This window comes from Onychomys torridus, chromosome 12 (assembly GCF_903995425.1).
Source record: "Onychomys torridus chromosome 12, mOncTor1.1, whole genome shotgun sequence".
Classification (NCBI taxonomy): domain Eukaryota; kingdom Metazoa; phylum Chordata; class Mammalia; order Rodentia; family Cricetidae; genus Onychomys; species Onychomys torridus.
The window spans coordinates 57349333-57373671 of NC_050454.1; positions in this window are offsets into that span (position 1 = coordinate 57349333).

A 24339-nucleotide genomic window follows, 5' to 3' on the forward strand; every position below is an offset into this window, starting at 1 on the left:
AGGCTGTGGGACTGGGACCTGTCCTTAGTGCATGAGCTGGCTGTTTGGAACCTTGGGCTTACACAGGGACACTTTGCTCAGCCTTGAAAGAGGGGACTGGACCTGCCTGTACTGATTCCATCAGATTTAAATGAATCCCCAGGGGAGTCTTGGCCCTGGAGGAGATGGGAATGGAGGGGAGGGGCTGGGGAAAGGTGAGGGTGGTGGCGGGAGTGGGGAGGATAGGGGAACCCATGGCTAATGTGTAAAATTAAAACACAAATATAATTTTAAAAAAAGTTAAAAGAAGATTTTATTTTTTAAAATGAATTCTTTATATAACTGTCTATATTTCTTTTCCCCTCTCTTCTAAGCCTATGTACATTTTTATATATACTGTAAACCATTTGGAGGTCTATTTAATCTGAATCTGACTTATTGTGAATCTATTTTTTTAAACTATAGCATGACTAGGATTGAAATGCAGCTTTGGCTGCTGGCTCTGCCCACCTTAGCTTCCCAGCATGGCAGAACTGCATTTACTGCCAGTTCTGGGTACCATGCTCCCTACTGACTCTGGGAAGCAGTGGGGCTATGTGTCCATCCAGCAGCAAATACTCCAGAAACTAATTTTTTTTTTTTTTTTTTTAGTAGCAAAAGGTATATCCACCATGCACCATGTTGCACAACTTGCAGAAAACTGTCTGTAACTTGGTGGGAATTCACCATGCTGTAGCTCTAGTCCTCATGCTGTGAACCCACTATAGCCAGGGGACATATCATTGTACTTAGGCCTGCCATGAGAGACATGAATTAGGAAGGTGCTCTTAGCTACATTTATAATCTCTTCTTAAGCTCTCTTAGGTTTTCAGTGGAAACTCTTGCCCCACATTGGGTGCCCTTTGTATCTGAGAGTTTTCTTGTGTTCCCTCCCCCACCACAGCGCATGGTCAGGACAAATCTTTCTCACCTGTCTGTTCTGCAGCCACTCAGATCCAAATAAACACACATAGGCTAATATTATTTTTAAATTATGGTCATGGCAGGCTTCTTCTTGTATAGTTTTTATATCTTAAATTAATTCATTTCTATAAATCTATATTTTGCCATGTGGCTTGTGGCTTTTACATCTTGCTTCTCATGGCAGTGGCTGGCAGCATCTCCTCTGTTCTGTCTTTCTCCTTCCTCTCTATCTGTTTGGGTTTTCCACCTGCTTCTAAGCTGTCTTGCCATAGACCAAACAACTATATTTATTAACCAATCAGAGCAACATATTTTCACAGCATACAGAAAGACATTCCCCCATCATCATGTTAGGTAAGAAATTGCAAATGGAGTAGAAGATGGCTGTTAAGATTGCATTTACACTCAGGAATAAGAAGAAAGCAAAATGTGCTTGTCTTAGTGTTTTTTATTGCTGTGAAGAGACACCGTGACCATGGCAATTCTTATAAAGAGGGTGTCTTGCCTACACTTCTCTGTGTCTATGTTCTCTTCAAAGACTCAGTGATTGGACAATATCTACCCATACTGAGAGAATAACTGTTTTAGTTACTCAAACATTTTGGTAATCTAGACACATTCAGTGAACACTTGAAATTACTCATCACATCTCCTCTCTTCTGTGAACCAAAGAAATGGATTCTCAAATTGAAGCTAGCAATCATAAAATGCAGACATACAACCCCAAATGACACCCTTTGATGTCATTATGTCCCTCAATTACACTACCCTTAGTATGTAATACTGTCCTGTATGTACAAAGTCTACATAACCAAAAAAATTTAGTTATATAATTATTCACTGAAATCTGTTTCACCATTCAACTGTTAGAAATAATTTATATATTTTCTGAAAGGTAACAGTGCTACAAGTTTGCTCCTGTTACACATAACTTTTAATCATCAGTATATACTCCAGATTATGAAGTCATGGAAATTAGTAAAATAGGTCTTTGCTATTGCTTCTTTGTTCATTCTCTGTATTCATGATTAATAGGAAATAATGATATAGTCATCCCTGACCATTCTAAAGTTCAGCATGCTATGCAAATAATCATACTCTTCTCTATCCACTGTCCACTTAGTAGATGCATGAGTCTGGCTGCAGTCCCTCTTCATAGGAAAAACTGCAGTCAATTTCATCTGGTCCTCCTTCCTGTTCTAGCTTTCTCTCTCCATTCCCCTCTTTCAGTTGGTCCATGATACACTAATCATTCTTCTTCACTCTCTGCTGAAATCAAGGCAGTGGGGACAACTTGATCCATATTTCAAACAATTTCAGAAATATTTATCCTTTTGACCAGATAAGATGATAATATGATGCTTGAAATGAATACAAAAACCTCTCTCAATTTTCTTTAAGTCTACATTTTCAAAATTATCTGCTATTCAATTTCTCTGACAATTTTTACCTAAGAAAGGAACAAAAGAATGTAATCACACCGAGTAAAAACTTTAAATTTCATAAAAGGAACATCTTAAGCCTTCCAGTCTTTTGAAACCATTTTGTTGGCTATGCGTCATATCTTCATCAAAATATAGTCTTCAAGGTTTTAATTCATTGTGTCTAGTATATGTTTAAATTGCATTATTTCTTACTACTCATAATAAATTTTCAATGACATGAATTGAGCAAGTAAGTATGAATGAGTAAAAACTTTTTTTATGGATATTGATTTGGATCTCCTCACATTCTTAAACTTGTTCACCTCGTTAAGAATTATCTAATAGGGGTATGCCTATAATCTTAGAACTTGGGAGGCTGAGTCAGCAGGATCACCTACAGAGTGAGAATGTATGAAGATTTGATTGTATATCCTGATGGAATATTTGTATTTCACTGAACATTATGCTGCACAGTACTAGTGTTTTATTCTGTTTCAAAATCTAAACTGTGTTTATCGTGAGACAAAGAAATAATGTATCTCAGAGGGCTTTCAAATATTCACTCACAGCATCTAGTACCTGAATTCATGGTATCATTCATCATCTCTGTACTTCAGGTTCATGTTCAGGCATGAGAATGCAGTGGTTGGGATATTAATACCCTCCAGCAATGCAGACTCAGGAGAGTTCCCTGTTAGAAAGCAATACAGCTGTGACTTCATTAAATTAAACATGCTTCATGGCAATTAGCCAGAAAGTTTCCTTTGGGCTAGTAGCCTGATCACAAAGAAGCATGATACAAGCAGAGGTACTTACTTCTACCATGGAATCTCCACTCCCCGGAAGCCCTTGTCCTTCTGGCCCTATCTGATACTCTTATCCTTCCTGAAGTTATGTTTTTTGAGATTTTATTTTTATTATTAAGAAATTTTCTATTTGTTTTACATACCAGCCACAGATCTGTAGCAGGAATCTTAAAAGTTCTTATTAATAAAATCAAACCTGAGGCCACTTATTGGGGTGAACACTGGAAGATCAGAGAAGCAGAACAAGCCACAGCTTCCTCACCTCACCAATGCCTCAGTTGATCCTGTTTCCTCAGACTGGAAGCCTCTGAGTCCTTAATCAAAATGAATCTCAGCTGAACAGTGCTGCTCAAAAGCCTAAAAGCTTAACCAGCTAAATGCTTCTAGGTCCTGTTCTTCATGCCTTATATACCTTTCTGCTTTTTGCCACCACACCCTGGGATTAAAGGCTGGCTTTCTGGGATTAAAGGCATGAGTTGCCATGCTTGGCTGTATCCTTGATCAGAAGGATTTTTGCCTCTGGAATGCTAGGATTAAGGGCGTGTGCTACCACTGCCTATCTTCTATGTTTAATATTGTGGCTATTCTGTCTCTGACCCCAGATAAGTTTATTAGGGTGTATAATATTTCAGGGAACACAATACCACCATACAGATCCCCCTCTCCTCCCTACTCTTGTCCCCCAGCCTTCCAGCCCCCCAACCCACCTCCTCCAAGGCAAGGTCTCCCATGGGGTGTCAACAGAGCCTGGTACATCTGTTAAGGCAGGCCCAAGCCCCTCCCTCCTGCACCAAGGCTGCTCAAACTGTCCTAAAATAGACAATGGGCTCCTTACTACATTCTGGAAGTATTTCTATCTGGGAAAAAAACTTTATCACCTAAACTTTGAATACTTTTGAATTTTAATCATTTTTTATTTCCTATGGCTTAATTTGCTTTTGTCATTTCCAAAATTCTGTAAATAAGTTCTATATAAAATATTAATGCCTTATGTGTTACAAAAAGTGGGAAGAAGTGATTCTGAATGTTTCCAACATAAAGCAATAATAGATGTTTAGTGCAATAGATGTTGGACTTCATTGAGCCATGACTGGTTATACACATATATGTAAATGACTCATTACTACATAAACTCATGCAATGTTTGTTCTTTTGTGTATTAGTTTAAATAATTATTTTAAACAAGAAGAAAAGCCATATGGTGGTATAACTGGACTTTTCATTTACCATACTATTTTTATTATTACTTTGCATTTTATATTTTTTCAGACTAGTTCCTGCTAGGTAGATGAGGCGGGCATGAAACTTGTGAATCTTGTTGCTTAGCATCCTTAGTGAAGTGCTGCACCCACATGCCACTGTATCTTGCTCTTGGTGTACGATATTTTATATGGTTTGGCATGATACTTACATCTTCATTCTCAGCATTCAGGAGTAAGGAGCAGGCAGACAACTATGAGTTCAAGGCCAGTCTGGTGTACATAGTAGGTTCCATGCCAGCCAGGTTGAGGTTCTGTCTTTATAAAATAAAATAAAAACAGAGAAAAAACATCTCACATATATGTTATATGGGCTTCCCTTATAAGGTTTGGTGCAATATGTAGGACTTCTTACAATCATTCTCTGTGAATGAAGGGGTAAGCAATGTTTGTTTACGCTAATCTGTGTAGGAATTAGATTGAGCTCAACATTTGCTATTCTGTAAATTTCGGCAGGGTGGGGGTAGTTTTCTTATTAAATTTGGACTCCTGTAAGTACCATTTACAGAATAATTCTGTTTCCCTGGTGGTTCAGCCATACTCATTATTACTCTAGAGTCCTTTCCATGTGTAAATTGTACAGCAGAGGAAATGATGTGATTTTATAAATAAATCTTTGTCTTGCACTGGTCTCTGAAAATACTTCTTAGTCATTCCTTGTTTGATTTTGGTTTTGAGATGGGAAATTTACATGGAATGAAATAAGAAGTGCACATTTGCAGGGAAATCAGGATTTAGCTTGTCTCCGGGGAATCACAGGTCTTCATTATGAGCAGCACTACAGTGTTCCTATTGGGTCTGCTTTTCTTTCTTATCAGTACACAAAACTTCTTTCTCAGGTCTTACCACTGAGTATATTGAGTTCCTGAAGCTAAACCCCATGTGCAGGAGTGCTTAAGCTGTGGTTCTCCCCTGCTTTGCAGTCATGCTGGCTCCTATTTCAACCCCAGGTGAGGTATCCTTTTTATTATTTCTGTCAATGCAGCTCTCTCTCTGGTCTTGTTTAAATTCAGAATTACCAAGAATATACCAGGCTTTGTTGACTCCCCATGGGAGGCCTTACCCTTTTGAAGGAGTGTCTGGGTAGTGGGTGGGAGAGAGTCAGGTGGTGGTGGGAGGAGGAATGGGAGGGGGAACTGTGGTTGGTATATAAAATGAATAAAAATAAATAAATAAATAAATAAAATACCAAGAATTGATATTCTGGGTTCCACTTTCTATCCTCTCTTCCTGTTTTTTAGGTGTGTCTTGTCCTGTGACTTTGATACTCTGACAAATGCAATAATGTATTTTTTCTTTGTTTAACATATTCACAGAAGTGATCATTTCTAAGTTCATTACACCTTAAAACTGAAAGCTACAAACTACAGTTTGCTTTCCATGTTATACTAATGTTTAATATTATCCTCTTTAACATTAATAATACCTAGTAAGTATATTTTGCTAATTACCCTAAACAGTGAAATGTTTTCTCCATGACTGACATTAATATACTCATGTAAATTACTAAAAAGGTGAGCTCAATTCTCTCTTGCAGAAGGCACCAAGTTATATAGGAAGACAGAACTTAAGATGTAAATTGATGCTGAGAGAGACCTATTATAGAAAAGAGGTCATAAACCACAACCTCCAACATAATTAAACACAGTAAATTTATGAATCAATTAAGAAATATGGAAGGAGGTGCTGCTGATATATAACTCCACACTAGAATGACAGTTATAGAAGTGCACATATGCTTCTAGGTGAATTACGCATGTTATTAGGTAATTATTATGTTTGATATAAGTTGTTCAAATTCTTTCCTGCAAGCCAAGACATTACTAAGATAAAGAAAATTTCTGACATTGGTAGGGCTTATATGTCATCAAAACTTGACTTTGAAGAGTCAAAAATTTAGTTTTAACATTGACAGTCATATAGTGATCATCTGAGGACAATAGTCTGATCACAATAGTCTGATGACAATAATTCATAACAAAAATATTTGGTACTTAAATAAAAGTGGGGTATATATATATATATATAAGAACAATATGAAAACCCAGTTTCTGTTTAAATGGAATTTAAAAATCAGTTTGAAAATTCTATTTTCATTTATTTTAGTTTAAGTAATCTATCATCAGTAGGATATACTCAATTATCATCAAAATCAACCAATTAATCTGATTTCAATAAATAACTGATGTTTCCTCTTTCTGGTTATTATTATTATTTTAGAATATGGTAATTAACATCAAATACTGTATTGAGAATATCTTCATCAGGATAAAGAGTAAGATACCATCCTCTGTAAATGTGACTGATGAATAAAAAAGAATTTTGTAATATAGGGAAATGTCTTTTAAAGTAAGAGTATTCAGATAAGAACATACCAAAGTTATTTTCTATTCATCATTCAACGAATGAGAAAAGAAAAATGAAGAATTAGTTGAATGAGCTTTGTAGACTGAAATGTAGATACAATTGTAATGAAAGCTTGTCTGTGATGCTTGATTGCATAAGCAGACTCAAGTTATGAGTCTGAGTAGGTATGACCATCTTTCTGCAACAAATTAGACTCCAGCATTGGAAGGGAGTTCTATTTGGCCCAAAGCCACCTTCTGTGGGAATGAATACTAAAAAGGTTTGGAAATGTAAGGTTGATTCAGTCACCAGAGACAGGCTCTGTGGACTGCACCTGGACCTGAGGTAGAAGTAAAGTGGTAGCAGAAGAACTGGAGGTTTCATCCTGTTATCAAAACTCTGTTTCACCACCTGTTACAGTTTACATGAGACGATGTAAATGCTTCTAATGAAATGGGTGAAAGTAACTGTGTTTTACCGTTGTGACTAGCTGCGGATGAAGAACGTTCCTTGTATGAGAGCAGTGCAAACAGTAGCTGGAAACACCCTGAATGCCCATGCAGAGCTTTGAGACTCTAAATTATTAGGCCATTAAAAAGGACCTAAGGAAATAACAAATTTAATATACTCAGTTCAGGTTAGTGATAGTGTATGAGTATTTCTTGTCACAGCATAACTTTTGTATTAGTTGTCTCATGATAAAGTATTAAAAAGTAGCTATATATACCCAAACTGTTTGTAATAGAAATACAACGATGCAATAATTATAAAAGTGCATTTAAAAATGGATATCACCTTATACTACAATCTCTGTAATTTTTGTGGTACTTGGGATTGAACACATGTTTTCAGTCATAGTATAAATCCAATAAGTCCTACATGATAAACATGTGCTTAATTTAAGTTGCAAAGTCAGAAAGTCCACTTTGTGGACTACATCTTTCAATGGCTGAGTGGTCAGTCTCAATGTATACTGCATTAGCTTCTGACACAAATTATTAAAGTCTCAGATCCGATTAAAGTTAATTATTCAGAATCTCTGTAGCATGTAATAAGATCAATTCTTTTATAATTATAAACATGAAAACATTCTTCCCCCTAAAATGTTTATAGACACTCAACAGCAATTACAATATTTGGTAAGCTTTTGTACATTGAAAGGAAGAATTTTTCTAATTACTTACAGATTACCATTCAGGGTAGAAGAATTGTATGTTTTTTTTTTTTTTAATCAACAGGGATTCTACATTCTAAATTAAAGGAAAAAAAATTGCCTACCCCACACTTAATTGTCTAACAATATCCTCTGTAGCAGTGACAGTCTGAACACAGCTTTCCCATCCCGTTCAAAACACTAAACAGCTCAACAATCACACAAAGGCTGGTATGACATATTAGGCTTGACTTCTTTTAATAACACTCTATTTATAATACTTGACACAATGTGCCCTTTCTGGAAAGAAACATGAGCAGTATATTAGAAATTCAATGTTCCATAAAATAAAAACCAAGATCATATTTTTAATATCATAGAGTAAAAAAAGTTTCATTTGTATGAGATTGAGGAAAGCTACCAGTATACCCATCAGGATATCAACTCATTATTATATTGAACTATTAAAATTATGGTATTTCATTTCCAGACACCATTCTTGTAGGTAGAATCTGTCTTTTCAGTATTAGAAGATACCAGTAAATGGAAGCCAGACCTTCTCATTGCAAACCCACAAATCTTTTGCTTTTCCATATTGTTCCTCCAAAAACATTGATGATATTTCCTTTTTGAATGACACATTCTGTGTTAAACTCACTCCATACACAAGTACAAATTAGTGAATGAGGAACTAGAGGCCCACATGGGAATTATGAACTATTTTTTATGGTTGCACACAACAGAATCCTGCTTTATGGAAACTTAGCAATTCGATTTCAAATTTAAATAAATCTTACATAGTGTGTATTATTTTTTGGCTTGACAGATCTCTAGACATTTTTGTGCAATTGCTTTTATCCTATATAAAATATACGGTATAGATTCTCCAAAGGAAAGCTGAGGCAGAAAACGTCAGACCTATGCAGACATTTGGGAGTATTGCTATATCTCACTCTACATCAGGGAAGGACTCTGTACCTGCGCAATAACTGTATAATCTGTTACATTTCTAGTACATTATGGCATGTTGTAGTGGATAGCCATCTCAGCATTGGCCTGGAAGTTCCAACCCCCAATGAGGCTTTGGTAATGGTCACGCCCACAAGGCGGGCAGAGGAGGAAGCAGAAGACCCAGGATCGAGAGGAGGTCTCTCTCTTGGTGCTGGGACGCTGGACGCAGGAGGTAGACCAAGCAGAGTTCTCCAGAGAATACCGCCGGACTGCATGATACCTTTGCCAGACCCTACAACCTATCCCTTCATTTGTAAGTTACCCCACAAAATAAACCTCCCTTTTAACTATGTGGAGTGACCTTAATAATTTCACCAATAGCATGTTATTTCCTTTTTAGTGTTAAAAAGCACTACAACTGCAGACAAAGATACTTAGTTGATACTTAAATGGAAGTGTCAAATGCATTACTAAATTACTTGTCCTATCACACATTGTATTAATTTCTTATTTAAGAGGCACTGTTATAAATTGCAGGTGCCATAGTGATAATATGATTTTTGTTGGAAATTAAGGAAGCTTTGATTTTCATTTTGGTTATCGTTATGCAAACTTTCTCATAGAACACTAACAGATATGATGAGTTATATTTATACAGACCCATGAATAAAAAATAAAACAAAACAATCATCATCTTGACACTGTATCTTCTCCTGTAATCAATGTAAGTAACAAAGGGCAATCTTCAATGGAGTGATCTGAAAGTGTCATTGAGATGTGGATACTGCTCTTCTAACGAACATGGTATGGGTTGTTAAAGAGGACACTCATTCTTTCATGTGGGAAAAAGTATAGTTTCATGATTAATGAAACACTCAGCTTATGAATGTGAAAAGGGAAGAATACTTTCCTCCTTTCATATACTTTATAAAATTAACTTCAACCTTCAAACACTATTTCTACACATCTGTCAGAGACTTTGTAGAGCTTTCTACAAATGAGATGGCATAGGTTAGTGCTTTGTTGAGAGCATGGTGAGTCCTAAGTATGTTTGAGTTCCTTGAAATACTGTCAAATAGATCAGGTAATCTAAATATTACCTTTCATCAATATAAAAAAAATCCACAAAGTAATATAGCACAAATTTAAGTGGGTCATAATAATAAAAGCCCAGAGACATAAACTGGGGTAAATGCTGGAAGATCAGTAAAGGAGCCTGGCTGATATCCAAAATAAATAAAGAACTCAAAAAGCTAGACATCAAAATACTGAACAATCCAATTAAAAAATGGGCTGCAGAGCTTAACAGAGAATTCTCAATAGAAGAATCTCAAATGACTAAAAGGCATTTAAGGAATTGCTCAACTTCCTTAGTCATCAAGGAAATGCAAATCAAAACAAGTCTGAGATACCATCTTACACCTGTCAGAATGGCTAAGATAAAAAACACTGAAGACAGTTTATGTTGGAGAGGATGTGGAGAAAGGGGAACTCTCCTCTACTGTTGGTAGGAATGAAAACTTGTACAGCCATTCTGGAAATCAGTATGGTGGTTTCTCAGAAAATTGAGAATAAGTCTTCCTCAAGACCCAGTTATACCACTCTTTGACATATACCCAAGGAATGCTCAATCTTACCACAAGGACACATGCTCAACTATGTTCATATCAGCATTATTTGTAATAGCAAGAAACTGGAAACAACCTAGATGCCCCTCAACTGAAGAATGGATAAAGAAAATATGGCACTTATACACAATGGAGTACTACTCAGCAGTAAAAAATGATGATATCATGAAATTTGCAGGCAAATGGATGGATCTAGAAAAATATCATCTTGAGTGAGGTAACCCATACCAGAAAGACAAATATAGTATGTACTCACTCATAATTTGATACTAAATGGGAGAGAAGGGATGGCCAGACTGCAACCCACAACTCCAGAGAGGCTAGCTAATAGGAAAAGACCCTAAGAGGGACAATGGATGGTCCTGTGAAGGAGAAGTAGATGAGATCTACATAAGTGGACTGGGTGGGGGGAAGCAGAGGCCGAGAAGTAGGGGATGAGAACATAGGGAAATGGGAGGGTCAAGCTGGAACAGGGACAGAGTGGAAGGGCAGGGAGAAGACACCATGATAGATGAGGACATCATGGGAATAGGAAGAGGCAGGGTGCTGGGGAGGCTCTCAGGAACCCACAAGGCTGACCCCACCTTGGTCTGCTGGCAGTGGTCCAGAGGCTGCCTGGACTGGTCTACTCTGGTGACCAGCCTAGCAAATAACCTAGCTGTCATCACAGAGCCTTTGCCCAGTGACAGATGGAGACAGATACAGAGATCCACAGCCAGGCACCAGGCTGAGCTTCAGGAATCCAGTTGATGAGAGAGAGGAGAGATACTGCAGGAGAGGGACATTGAAATCATGATGGGAGGACGTGCAGATATGACTGGCCACACTAGTGGAAGCCCACTGTGGACTGGTGGCTGTGGAGCCCCCATGGGATTGGACTATGCCCTCTGGATACAGAAGACAGTTGTTTGGCTCGAACTGTTTGGGGGGGCACCCAGGCAGGGGAATCGGGATCTGTCCCTGGTCTATGGGCAGGCTTCTGGAATCAGGTGCCTGTGACCTTGCACAGTTTGGTGCAGTGGGAAGGGGCTTGGACCTGCCTAGGCTCAGTGTGCCGGGCTCTGCTAACTCCCCATGGGAGATCTTGATTTGGGGGATGTGGGGATGCAGGGTGGCTTGGGAAAGAGGGATGTGGGCGGGTCTGTGGATAGCATGTGGAGTGAGTAGAAAATTTCTTTTCTTTTTTTTTTTTTTGGTTTTATAAAATGTAGTTTTATTTTATGTTACTCTGCTATTACAGAGGGCATAACATTTTCACAAGGCTTTTTTGGGACTATTGTCAATGATTAGCAAACACACAACTCTCTGAAGAACAATCACTGGACAAACTGGACACCCTCACATGTGCACGAATCTGAATGGAAAAGTACTCAGCTTTAGACTTGAACTTGTGTACTTATTTCCCCTTTCCAGTGGATTAAGAAAGGACATGCATTTTAATTTGCCCAAAGCAATGCTTATATTCTGGCAGCAGCATGCTACTTCTATTACAAGGTAAAGTGAATACCAGAGCTACAAAGGCAGGAGGTCTAAGTGATTTTTATTGGGAAGGGAGTTGTCAACTCAAAAAGCAGCAACTGAAGAATTCATATAAAGAACAACAACAACAAAAAACTAATTGAGGAAGCAACTAACTGAATATAAAAATCATATCTTAAAGAAATATGATAATCATTTGAAAATGGGAGAAACTGCTTCATGGGGATATCAGTTTTGTCATGAGGTATCAAGGAGAGAAACACAATTAAGTTCTGAGTGTGCGCACTGGGCATTGCTTGTACAGAATGCAGCAGATGAGGCGAAGGACATAATCTTTATGGTTAGACATGGCATTCACCCACACTTCCTCTTTCTCGCACTCTTTCCCCTTTTTCTGATATGCAAAAAAAAGAGGTCAGAAGTTTAAAAAAAAGTTTTAATTTTAACTGTTTGCAAGGAAATTATCTACTAAAATGATTAAAAGACTATGCTTAAAAAGCAATGATGATAAATATAATAGAGTAAATTGAAATAAAATTTTCCATGTTATCCGTTCTTTTTTTTTTTTTCTTTCTTTCTTTTTTGGAGCTGAGGATCGAACCCAGGGCCTTGCGATTGCTATGCAAGCTCTCTACCACTGAGCTAAATCCCCAACCCTTTATGTTATCTGTTCTTAATAACTGTTTTCTTTAAATGAAGGACTAGATGAGTGTTAAGAGAGAGACTATCTGTCATTTGAGTATAATTTTACTCAGCTTTCTTTTATGCAGTACATCAATAAAGTGGATCAATCGTTTAAAAAAAAAAGGAAAGAAAGAAAAGGAGTGAATACCATCCAAATTCTTTAGTGAGATTGCAAAGAATCAGAGAACTGGAACCTTCTGGTCCAACTAGCCTTAAATATTCCTTGGAAAAGTTTTAAAAAGAGTCTCTGTAAAGGTGGAAGGTAGGAATTCTTCATGCTGTCCTTTGACAAGAGCTGTGGCCTTCCTATATATCACACACAAAATGTGTCCACATACACAAATATTTGCCACAAAGGAACTGTGAGGCCCCATAAACACTTGAGGATTTTGAATATTGGTAAATCTCACTTACTATAATTCCTTCATTTAAATTCATTATTAAATAAAAATTAAACTTACTATAGTTTTCAGTCTAATTAGTTTATGTAATAGACACACTATTCTTTCTAGCACTTCTATTTGAATTTGCTCAATTTAGTACCAGTAATCACTGGGTCATGATGTCAAGCCTTTGAAAATGTGTCACAGTTGGTGTTCTGTATCTGTTTGCTGCAAAGGTCTCAATATCTGCATAGGTAGTATTGACTCATTCCTTTAAAAATAAAAATTGTAGTGAATCTTATTTGGAAATAGCTTCCAAAATATGTGAAACTTTATGGACTGGTGTGTTTAGGTTTACTTATGCACTAAAATCATAATATTGTACATTGCAACAATTACTACATGATAATCCTTTACATTTTAATATTCACTAGATTCTTTTTGTTGTTGTTTTTGTTTTTGTTTTTGTTTTTCAAGACAGGGTTTCTCTGTGTAGCTTTGCGCCTTTTCTGGAGCTCACGTAGTAGCCCAGGTTGGCCTCAAACTCATGGAGATCTGCCTGGCTCTGCCTCCTGAGTGCTGGGATTAAAGGCTTGTGCCACCACCGCCCGGCCTTCACTAGATTCTTTAAATACTGATTTTAGAGTGATGGTAGTATTATGAATTAATGGCATTAAATATTTTGCTTAATAATTTAATAATTGGAAAATGAGTTTAGTTCATATAAGAATTTCATTCTTATTAGTATTTGTTGAGAGCTTAGATATTTCATGCCCTCAAATATCTATTATTATTATTACTGTTTCCCTTAACTATCACATTCGGTATTCTTTCTGAGAACAGCTGGTACTTCTATTTACAATAGTAGTACATTTGCAGTACGGTAGCAATTAGCTACATCCATATTACTGCTCATTGCACTGAACTTCTGTTTATTATATAGAATGTAGGATAAATAGTCTCCTGATCCTGACTCATGAAAGTAAAAAGTTGGTAAATACAATTAATTGAATTTTTTGACAATTTTGTATATATTTTCTTTGATTCCTCTTCCTTTTACTGAATATTGTTTAGGCTAAATTGATCAATTCTTTTTACTGATATGCATGTATTAACCATTCTTGAAATTCATGTAACAATACAGACTTCCACCATCTGCCTCAAAGGGCTCATTTATTTTGCTTAGCTCAACTTTGCTTCAAACCAGCAGATTTCTTATTGGTGGAATTCAATGCTAAATAGTTGGAACATAACCTTGAAGTGAATTCCTTTCTTTCCTTGTACTCAATTACCCTCTTCGAGCTTTTCATAAAGTAAAGGACTGTGCAAGGCTGCACTGTCAGTGCAGCCAAGACCAAAGTGATAGAAGAAAGAAACGCTCTGGGGAATCCAGCAAATGCAATTTCTGCCTCTTACTTGGATGTTGAGCACCAGCAACAGTCTAATAGAAACCCTTTGCTTTCTGGGTGATCCATTTTCAGTGTGATAAGCACTGCTCTGGAGTTAATATCATTTCTCAGAAGCAGACCTTTTGATGCAGTTAACTATGTGTAAAATTGTCTTTCTTTTCTTTTTTATTTGACATATATCCCAAATTTATAATCAGTCTGGCATGCTCTTCCACTAAGCAGCCTGATCTTCCTCTTAGCATTTGATTTATGAGCACTTGAAAATGAGATATGTCTAGAACATCTTTCGGCATTTATATTGCTGACACTTTTTTTTTAAGTTTTGTAATTTTAATCAGCTTTTCCTTCTAAATTCAGTTTTATTAACATTTTTTTTAAATGTAAAAAAGTCATTTATTTCTTTCAAGTACATACTTAATTTATAACATTTCTGTATACTGCTCCGTAGGGTACCATTTTCTTCCCTATAGGCAGTGAGTAATATACCACATATAACTTTGTACTTGCATGAATACTGTCTTGCACACACTGAGTGTTCCTTTCCATGTCATCCTTCAGCTGCATCCTGTCAATGCTAATATATTTAAGCCTGTAATGAAGCTATTACTATCATATATAATAAATGGCTTAATGCTTACTTTCATGGCTGTTTCTAACTGGTGTTAAGTGTTGTAAAGGTGGTTGTTTACAATTCTACCTTATACATAAATTATTTGTATGTACTAGGAGTCGAATTTGGGCAGAGCTGAAAAGGGGGACTAGAGTTAGATATAATCATAGCTCACTGTATGCATGAATAAATTTCTCAAAATAAAGAAAATAATTTGAAAAGAACCTAAACTATCCAATTGAAATATGGGGTGTGTAACTGAATAGGAAATTCTCAAGACAAGAAATACAAATGTCTAGGAACCACTAAAATATGATCAACTTCCTTAACCATCAGATAAATGCAAATTAAAAATACATTGTGAAAATTATGCTGACTTGGAATAATAATTAAAATCTACTCTGAGGATTGAGGTTTTTTTTTTTTTTTTAAGAGTCACCTCATTTTAGTACATTATGGAGATTTAATGTTTAGGGATATATTTGTCTCGCCACTTTCTGTCATAAGCAACTATGCTTTCAAAGGAGAGTTCAAAGTAATTGCAACAGTGTAGCTATTTCAGTCCTGACTGAGAATATTTTGATTTGAAAAATATCATTGTTTTGAGAAATGACTTGTGTTTCAGTGACCTAAAATTAGATTATTTGCTTAAGCTTTTTTGACCTCACTATCACAGTGTATAAAATGTTGGTAAGAATTGGAAAATGCTATAAAAGCAGTTGTACAATTGTTAGATGAAAAGAAAGTAATTGTGAAAAAAGAAGATAGGGCCAGTAATATAAATCAAAAATGAATCCATACCGTCTAACTCTAGCATAAAATATATTCGCATATCTTGTGGGAAGCCCTCAGGCTCATGTGGCTCTGGAGCTGCCTAATTGCCTTTCTCCTGGAGCACTGACATTTCAGCACTGCAACTGGTGGTTACAGTTTCACTGATTGTAGGTGATGGGGCAATTGTGGCAGTTTTATTTTCTTGTTTTATAAAGCCAGAGTGTCTTCCCATTGTCCTTTCAGTGAGCTTCTGCTAATTACTCTCCAAACAGAATTGCGGCAACCTCCTCTGGAAAGTGGGCTGAAAGCCTGAGGGCTGTGGACAGAAGCCTGGACTTGAGAATCCTAGACACTCACACAAATGGGTCAACAGGAAGAAGTCAGACATAGATGTTACAAAGATAATTTAAAAAGTATTTTAGGATTCCCACAGGCTACTTGGCCCAGGGAAGCACATTGGCTAATTACTGATCTTCACTTTCCCCTCCTTTCCCCCAAGTCCAGTTCTCTAGTCTCACCTCCATTTCTGCAGCAGAATACCTGTTTGCCAACCCTCCTCCTCTTGATCCCATATCCCTGGGATCAGGTAGATCTTTTCCAATCTTCCTCCAGACCCAGCCTGCTATCCTAGCCCCCAGCTCTAGCAGGCCTTTTCTGGAAAACCAACAGCCAAGCCTCACAAAGAAGCAAGTTGACCAGTAAAGCAGGTAAGTAAGCTTCAGAAGCTCACCTCTCCCTCTTCTCCTCCACATTCAATTCCCCAGTATCATCCCCAGCATTGAGTCAAGTTACCTATTGTGGCTTCTACTCACTCTATATTTCTATTCCTAGGGAACTATAGAGATCCTGTTGGAATACCCACTCTTCTCCTCTCCTGCGGACCCCCTCCCCCTCTCCCCAGCCTAAAACCATTCCTGAGTATGAGCTCCCAATACCTAGGAATATACTTTCCCCCAAACACTCAGTGGCCACACCTATCAGAATCTCAGAAGAGTTCCCTACCAGTCAATACAAAGCTACCACACTCTCCTAAGAACCAGAGAAGGGCAGCAGACAGCAAGGAATAAAACAACCACCCAACACAGAGAAGACCAGATATCAGCACCTTGAGTTTCAATCTTTCTAAAGCCAGATACATAGTCACCAGCGTAAAAGCACCAACATTAGCAGCTGGGACCGTATGTGGAGAGGACAGCTCAACAAGTCTACTACAGTAGACCCTGAAAACGGAAACATAGATGAAGCACAAGACAAAGACCTTAGCGTATCCCTTTAAAACATGGCAGAGTTCCTTAAAGTAGAAATGAGTAAATCCCTAAAAGAAATCCAGAAATCCAGGAACACCAAACAAACAGTGGGAGGAAATGAATAAATGTGTTCAAGACCTGAAAGTGGGTAGAAAATAAATAAAGATAACCCAAATTGAAGGAAATATAGAAATGAAAACTATAAGAACCTGAGATGAGAGCCTCACCAACAGAATACAAGAAATGGAAGAGACTCTCAGGCACTGAGGACATGATAAAAGAAATGGATACCTCAGTCAAAGAAAATGTTAAATGTAAAACACTCCTCACACAAAACATCTAGGAAATCCGGGACACTATGAAAACACCAAATCTAAGAATAATAGGGATACAGGAAGAAAAACAAATTCGGATGAAAGCCACAGAAAATATTTTCAACAAAATCATATAAAATCTCAAAATTAAAAGAGGCTAACTGTACCCAAGACAACAGTAATAAATGACCCTAGACCTAGAAATCAAAAATAGAGGAAGGTTGTACCAAGAAGCAACAACAATTAACAAGCATTAGCAAACAATGCTCATTTATTATGCTGATGTATGTTCCTTTTGTCTCTATCCTTAACAGGGCAAAGTAGTGTGGATGTTCCTCCATCTTAAAGATGATTCATAGGGCTTGGAGGAGAACCTACTACTATTATTCTGCTAAATGGATACAGTATTAAGTTGACGCCTAATATCATTGTATACATAAACCAGTGCTTTTCCCAACTTTTTTTTTTTTTTTTTTTTGAGACAGGGTTTCTCTGTGTAGCTTTGGTGCCTGTCTTGGATCTTCCTCTGTAGTTCAGGCTGGCCTGGAACTCACAGAGATCCACCTGCCTCTGCATCCCGAGTGCTGGGATTAAAGGTGTGGGCCACCACCGCTCGGCGCTTTTCCCAACTTTATTTGAAGCTTATTTTATAGTAGATAGTCATTAATACAAAGATACCAAGTTAGTCAACATAGAGAGAACAATAGGCAGTAGAATGTTGAACCTTAAATGGAATATATATATGTCACTCCCTTCTTCCAAGTTTCAGGGATCCTGTTGAAAGAGCAAATGGAAAGTTTGCAAAAGCCACAGGTGTGGAATAACTACAGAGGTGCCATGTTGTCTATACACAACAAGATGTTTACCCATAGAACACACAGTGATTATATCAGCATGCAAAAGACCCACACAAAGTCCATGCAAGAGGAAGGGTGCGTGGAAAGACAAAGTCTCACAACTAGCTCAGGAGTTACTGGTAGTTGATAACCCCTGGAAGAGGCAAAGTTCATTTTCTTTGAGTGTGATCCCAGGTAGGTCAACCATGCCCCAGTAAACAGCTGCACCCCCAACATTAACAACGTTATATTGACAGCAGAATTTGGATTCCAGAAGCTTAAAGAAAATTAGAAACAAAATTGATGGAGTATGAAAGTGGCAAGTATTAACAAAATATATTAATGCACATCACACAAAATGAATAAGGATATATTGAATAATGAAATATGCCCGAGAAACTAATAATTTTTACTTATATTTACTTCACATATATAAGCTTAAAAAATAGAAAGATTAGACTATATCACAGTGGTAGAACACTTGTCCAGCAGGATGGAGGTTCAATGCTTAGGATCAAGAAAAGATTTAGAGGAATATAACAAAATCAAGTGAATTTTCCATCAAATAAAATTGTCTAAGTCCTGAATTTAATTTTATTAAGAAATGTCATCATACCAATCACAGTTGGTATCTAAAATTAAAAAGATAAACAAAAAAGAAATGTCATCCAATATTTTTAGGAAGACATGTTTCTATCAAGTGATAGTTTATAATATCATTTTCAATACAAAGTGACCTATTGTTAGAACATTTTTCATGCACATTGGCTTCTCATTCCAGCTTTATGATGTTTTTCAGTTTGTTTCTAACTTAACATAACTCTCTAATTTAATATTTAATCACTTCCCATTATACATTGGAAATATGGGAACAAATAGTTTTCCTTGTGTAATTCAATTAAAAATTCTAAATGACACTTGGATGTGTGTTATGGATATTTAATATTTTTAATTAAATCAGGTTATTAGAAAGACTAAGTCTATGACAAACAAGGAAGCAACTTTACATTCAAATAGTGAAATTTTCCTGTTTCACTTTAGCTGATATTTAAAATTCTTAATAGTACATTTTTCTGAAATTCAAATTATTCTGTACAAATTTCAGTAGATACCCCAGCAGAATTTAGATTTCTAAAGTGTATCAACCACTGTCTATGATTCTTTTTTCATATTTTGCTCTCCCTTGTCCTTTTAATCACACACACACACACACACACACAAAAAAAAAAAAAAAAAAAAAAAAAAAAAAAAAAACCAAAAACTTGCCCTCGGGTTTTTCTTAAATCATTTTGAAAACATACTTCTGTGATCCATCAGTATGAAATACAGCTTTCCGAGAATGTGCGATAAAATAAGTTTTCATTCTTTGTGTGTCTGTCCATTGGTGCAGTGCATATATTCACACATCAAGAATTTCAAGACTTTGTGATGAAATAAAGTTATTACATGCAAACATACAAGAGTGCAGAATAATTTTTGTCATGCAAAGTCATTTCATTTACTTATATTTTGAAATGACATGAAAGAAAAAATGCATTTCAATTAAACAAAAGACTAAACAAATGTTTTTAATGTCTAATTATTTAATAGTTTAACATACCAGATTAAAAGACCAATAGAAAATTTAGTATGCTTACTTATATGTGATAGAAAGCCCAAGTGTAGCTAAGTTCTTCTTCTTTCATGAAATTCTGATTATTTCTTTTCATGTTCTAATCAATATAACATGAAATGTTGATAAGTATCAAAGTTTTCATTAGATTTTGATTTATAACCTTGTAACTTCATTTTCTTGTTACTATATATAAACTTTTGTCCTAAGTAGGCAACTAATATTTAGTCTAGGATGAGGCAATCTTTCTTTATTCTCAGTTCACATGTAAAAAGATGTTTTCTATGTGCAATGTACAGCTCTTAAATACTTATTTTTTTATTTTGATAACAATTTTATTGAGATAAAATTCAGATGTGATTATTTATCTATTTAAATGTGTGATTCAGTAATATTGAGTATTCATTCATTCATACCTTTTGTCAGGAGTCCTTCCCATTCTAAGACTCCAGAAAGATACGTGAAGACATACATGGTCCACAGTCCAGAGGCCTGCTCTCTGTTTTTCTCTTTCCTAACTATTTCTCTTTGCAGTGTTACCACAGAGCACCACGATTAATCTGACTTTTTATATTTTATGTCCCAGAGCCTCTTTTGTGCTTTGAGACCACCATTGAGTAAAATCAGAACTGCTTCAGCACAGGTGCTACAGTGCTGTGAAAGGTGATGTGAGAAGTGAGAGGATTACAAAGTAAGTAATGAAGGTAGCATCAAAAACGCAGATGTCATGAGGCAAGGGATGACTCACATCCCGCTGATGGAACCAAGAAGCTGTGGGATTTCATAATGGCACTAAGAAAAATATGCAGTTTAAATATCATCAAGGGCTTAACTGTCATGAATATTCTGAGGCTTTGTATGTCAAAATTTTAGAATGAAGCTAGATGCAGCTTAGCAGAATTCTTAGAAAATGAGACATATTGGATTATGAGCCATGTGACCCCTGCAATGAGTTACTAAGCATTTTACTACCACACAAATAGAAATACCTTACTCTTAACTCCTCACACACCAAAATCCCCCCAGCTTCTCATGCCTAGACTCACTATCTACTTTCTGTTTCTGCAGATGAATGTGTACCTTGTGTTTGTTTTGTGTAAGTAGAATGATATAATATGTGGTCTTTTATATTGGGCCACTTTACTTGGTACAACAATGTTTGTTGGGTTAATTCATATTGCACATAGAACTTTTGATGGTTTTAGCAGTGGATCCTGGAAATATCCCAACAATAACTAAGACCTAGCTATATCTAAACTTTTTTAACTATAACCCTAAACCCCTAACCCTAACACCTAACCTCTAACCCTACACTAAGCCTAACCCAAACCTTTAACCCTAACTCTAGCCCTAACCTGCTACATCTAATCTAATCAATTATTGAAATGATTTGAAAAATCATAAATTACATTTGTTCTAGTGAGCAGTGTGTATATCAAAGTGTTTTATATGAGGGAGCTTATAGTTTGTTACTGATTATGTGATTTTCCTTTTTTTATTTTAGCTTTTAATTTTATGTTAGCCAATAGCAATCATTCTCTAAGGTACTGCAGATATCTGATTTTCATCAGCTCTGTCAATGGATAATTTCTCTCATTCTTTGACAGTTTTATACAGTAAAGTTTAATAATTTCACTCTCCATTATTGTGACTTACATTAGCATGGGTGTGAGGCTATTTACTAAAGAAAGGGCAACTTATCAGTGAGTATACCTCTACAGAAAGTGATATCCTTACACAACAGCCGTTAATGGACTACAATCCTTTGCTGAAGTGTCTTCTAGTGTAATAATGGCATGGTTTGTAGGGGGCAGGCAACCAATCATATTCTGATTATATCTGAGACCTGCTCAATAGAAAGGAATTCATGCCTGGTTCTGTAATCGTGGTCAGTACCAGTGGTTTGGAGAGTTAATAGGCCTGAGAGGGGAACCTGTTGCTGTAGGTTTGTTGAATAATCATCAGATCAAATTGCCTTCTAAATGCTCTAAATCTATCTTCATAGATTAGTGCTGTGGCCAGCCTGCACCAGGGAAGCTTCTTATTGCAGCAGGTGGAGGTTAATACATAAAGCCTTAACAGTCCAATGTGACAAGAATAAGTGGCTGATATAATGCTCCAGCCTTGTGATGAAGCTATTTCACTCTTCTGAGGCTCAGAGAACATCACAGATGAGAGAGCAGAAGGAAAGAAATGAAAATATGACTGAGAAATATGAACAAGGAATCTTGTCCTCATGAACACACTTCCATTGTGATTATCTGACTAAGATCTTCACAAAATTGGCTCATCAATTTTTCAAAAAGGATGAAGCAGGGACAGTGTGGCTCTATACTGTACTGTGAGACTTTGACAAACAGTGGTTTGCGGAGGGGGGATGCCGTTTTCCTCAGTGATCTAGTCATGATCAGTTGTGTTGCAGTAATAAATAACCACTCTGCCTCAACTGATTGTACCGGGCTTGGCTGACTCCCCATGGGAGGCCTTACCTTTTTGAAGGATGGGATGGGGGTGGGGAGAAAGCTGGAGGGGAGTGGGAGGAGGGATGAGAGGGGAATCTGTGGTTGGTATGTAAGAAGAGTAAAAAATTTCCTAATCAAGAAAAATCCTAATTAAATTTAGTGTAACAGACACAAAAGTAAAATATTATAACACATGAGGTATTTGCTGAAAATAAAAGTTCTGTGGGAGTAGAGGAAAAGAGAGTATGAGACAACCAAAATTCATAATATAAATGTTTGAAATTTTCAAATAATAAAATATTTTTAAAAATTGAGTGAGCATAATTGAAACGTGTTTTAGACACATAAAATCATAAAATAGTTTAATGAATAAAAATAGTCTCGGATCACTCGATTTCATCAGTTTAAACCAAGCACTAAACATTTCTTCTCAAGAATAGCCTAAACTGTAATTGAATGTATTTTTCTCTGAAGTTCTTCTATGGATCGTGTTTACTTACCCTAGATTGACTATATTATAACCATTCGGTAAAATGATAATATTCAAAATCTGTGCTGAAATTTTAGTAATCAAATCTGGAGATGATATGCTTTAAATTGACAATGAAAGAGGCTTTTATGCATTATACAGTGTGCAGATATATGAAATAAATAAATGAGAGAATACATATATATAAAACTTTGTTTTTGCTATTGCTTTCTACTTTGATTTGGGCAGGTGTGTGTGTGTGTGTGTGTGTGTGTGTGTGTGTGTGTGTACAACATTTAGCAGCCCCTGATATTTTACAAATGATAATTTTTTGGTGAAATATAGGTCTTCCAGCTCTACATTATTACCATTATATACACCAAGTTCATAGTACAATAGAAGCTAAGGACAGCCCATATCTTGAAATAACACCTTTAACTAAGTGTACAGAGATTTTAAGCTCTTATGATAAAAGTCATTAGTGTGGTGCAGCTTCCTGATTACTTTTGTTTAGAAAGACTTTGAGATTATTGCACTTAGTGTTTCAGCCAAGTCTTTGATTAGTTTGGAGTTAATCAGTCCTATCTCCATTCTTTCACTAAGGTAAAAATGTGTTTTGAAGTTCCTGTTTTATAAAGGGCATTGGTATCAATGGCAGTTCATTTTCTCCTGGGATGCTCTTGCAATTTTGCTGTGCTAAATGTTTCCTCCAAGCACTTACTGAAGGCTGAGGTCACCTCTCTTGTTAAAGAAGAAAAATTGCTACTCTTTAACTCAAAGTTTCCCAAACTGCAGTCTAAATTCTAAGTAAAGCCCATAATTAACTTTCAAATGACATAGAGGTGATACTTTCTTATCCATTTATTGTGTTTGGTTTAATGGATATTAAATTAAACTTAAAACATATGACTCAAAATGCAGTTGTTTTATTCAGTAGTGTCATGTGTTTTATAAAAAAATACTAATAATACAGTAAGAAATCTGTTTTATTTTATCTTTCATAAGATAACACCCCATTTCAGTAAAACTATCTTCTATGACTTTGTTGCTAAACCCATTTCTTGCAAGAGTCTTCTCTAAGGGATAATTTATTAATAAGTGGCCTAGCTAGTGCTGTTATTGATAGATCTTTTTTTAAAAAAAACTTTCTCTCTGTGTAAATGGTGTGTGTGTGTGTGTGTGTGTGTGTGTGTTCATGTTCATGTTCATGTGTGAATGCAGGTACTTGTGTGCCAGCAGGATCACTAGTTCAGGGAAGGGTATCTTTGTTGTTCACAGTAAATATGACCCTTAAGCTATGACTGATTTTTTTGTCTCTACCTCCCACCTTGTGTTGGGAATACTAGGATTGAAGTTGAACCTCCCCAAACTGGCTAGTATGGGCTCTGGAGTTTCAATTTCAGGTCTGCCTGCTCACATGACAAACACAAATGTCTCTCTCTGAAGCCTTGCCACGTTGCTTTGATAGCTTTTAGTAGCAGTATTGTTATTAGTGATGTTTGGAGAGTTCCTTGTAAATAATTATAAAATCTATACCTTGCTTACTCTATA